Source organism: Galeopterus variegatus, unplaced genomic scaffold, assembly GCF_000696425.1.
Source record: "Galeopterus variegatus unplaced genomic scaffold, G_variegatus-3.0.2 Scaffold1324, whole genome shotgun sequence".
Taxonomy (NCBI): Eukaryota; Metazoa; Chordata; class Mammalia; order Dermoptera; family Cynocephalidae; genus Galeopterus; species Galeopterus variegatus.
Window position 1 is genome coordinate 184,985 of NW_007727435.1, and position 2,726 is coordinate 187,710.

The window sequence follows — 2,726 nt, forward strand, 5'->3', positions numbered from 1 at the left end:
CAGACCGGTTCCCACTCACTGGCTGAGCGAGGTGCAGAAGCAGCACCGAGGGTTGCGATCCCGTTGCCGGTCCCGGTCCGGTACAGGTGCGACACTGAGGGTTGCGATCCGTTGCCGGACACGAAAAAAGACAAAAAGGAAAAAAAAAAAGATGAATATTACCAGGCCCAAACTAGATGGCTTTGCAAAACTAGAATTTGTATATTTATGGTTAGATAATAGAATAACAGGGTATTATGAGAATTTTTATGTCAGAGGTACTCTATATTTGAGTGTAGAAAGGCATAAGGGAGAAGGTGATATTTGCAAAGATTTCTGAAGGATGAGTAAAATTTCAGTAAGTAAAGTTGGAAGCACAGGAGGCATTCTCCATAACAAAGCAGATGTGAGCCCAGGAGTGAATCAATATTCAGGAAAGTATGTCCTGGGAAGTGATACATGGAGCTGTTTGGCTGGAGGTGTAAAAAGTGCTTGGGGTGTGACGTGGAGGTGAGACTGGGAAAGGAGTATCTGACTAAATTGCAGCAGACACCATACTCTAGCAAGAGAAGGTAGGGCTCAATTCAGTAGGTGGTGAGAGTTCTTGAATGTGTTTTAGCACAGGAGGGACATGATCAGATTTCTGCATTGCTAACAGCATTCTGCTAAAAGCAGAATTTTACAGCTGTGTGAGAAATGTTGAGGCTTTATGTTAATGTAAAATGTATCCTTCCTAGGGGCTGTAAAAAAATTTCAACAGAGGCGTAATACAAATGTATACCATTCTGCCCCAGAGCACAAAAGAAGGCCCATTAAGGGGTTTCATTCAAGACCAGACTGTCTATAACGAAGGAGGTGGTATGGTTTGCTCTGTCTGGAAGTTTTTGAATGACTGATGTTGCGGAGGCATCTAATTTAAACTTACTCAGATTTATCTGGCCTAAGGGAGTTGCTGAAATATGTTAACTGACAAGGTGGAGATTAGCTATTAAAGAGTGATAGAAAAATCAGTCAGGTGTCTTGCCTGAGAGGCAGCCAGGGCGTCAAGCTGGTGAAGGAAACATCAGTGATGGCTCTTCGAATACATTCCTTAGGGCTCCTATCCCTTCCAATGCCTAATCAGAAGGTCTCAGACTCCCCAGCCCAGAGGGGCTGATAGAGTCCCTACAGTGGGCAATGGACTGGTGCCCCGAGTTTTGATAGATCTGATCGCAAGTTATCTTCCCAGTGTCCTTTCTTTAGGATGCAGGCACTGGATAATTGGAATCAAATTGCCAAGCCTCAGCAAGACCTGGTCCACTTAGTGATCGTGACATATCTCAGACAGCACTGTCAGAAAATTTCTGAACTGCCCTGTCCATTAGCTGCCTATGATTCAAATTAGTTTGGCTGATTCAACCACCTTTCCGTGTCTGCTGTTGACTCTTATCATACTGGCTTTTGTAGCCAAGAGCTCCAGGAAATATTCTAATTCTGGTATTTCTAACTAGCTTTTTTTCTTCAATAAGAAAACCCAACTTTCCAGCTCAGGTCCTGCCCCTATGAGAGATTTTGATTCAGTAAGCAAGTGCGGGTCCAGAATTCTATATTTTTGACAAATGCTTTACCACATCCTGATGCAGCCATTCATAGAACCACTACCCTGGACCCTTACGTAAATTACATAAACATAAGTACCAGGTATATTTTGCTCACTATCGTGTTCCAGTGCCTAACAATGTGCTTCTTACAAAGAAGAGACTCAATGTATGTTTACTGACAGAATGAATGAGTGAATGAATGAATGAATGACTACTGGAATGAACCCATTGTCTGCAGAACTTCCTGCCACAACTGGATCTTTTATATTAAGGATCCTGTCCTGAGATGAATTGAAATATCAGACATGTCTGTACACATCGAGTAAAATGAGTGGACAGATGTTTAGAATTTGGTTTTGTTAGGGCACTTTCATCAATGTGAGAAGGAAGTGATGGTCTATATTGCCTAGAAAGAAGAAACAGTGAAAGGTAGAGCACCATGACGTCCAGGTCTGTGGTTAGAGAGGCCTGATAGAGAAGCTATTTGCATGATAGGCATAAGCAAAAAATGAGGAAGAATAAACAAACATTGATTTTTTTGCAGCAGCAGTTAGCATAACTTCATAAGAGGAAGGCTGCAAGAAATGGAGGGCTATTGCAAAACCATATAATTAAAGGTTGGAAATATCAGAAGTCAGTAACCTTATAACGTACATTAATGAGGTACCAGATGACAGCAGCAACAGGGGCAGCAATGAGGCACTAAATGGCCAAGGAAAGTTGTGCAATGATGGCAGAGAAGAATAAAATAATATAAAATATCCCCTGGGGGTCCTTAAGCCACTTCATTGGGGATTTTGTGGTGGATTTGAATTAATCAAATAGGGGCCGTACCAATGTAATGTGATCTACGTGTGTTATTACATGACACCATTAGCATTCATAGCTTGTGTGGCCTGGGAATATTTGGGTTGTGTATACAGTCACTGGAGGCACAACCACATCCCTCCCGCATTTCCCTAGACTTCTTCAGTTATTATCATCTCAATCTCCACTCAGCTGGTCTTGAGTTTAGTTTAGGTAGTGGATGTGCAAAAGTCCCTAGGTAGGTTGCATATACTTAACCCAAACACTTATACATGTGTCCCTAGTTCTTAAAATTTAGGGAAGGGGCTGCAGTTCTATGCCAGGCTCCCTAAACAGGCTTTGGGCATGACTAACTTCCAA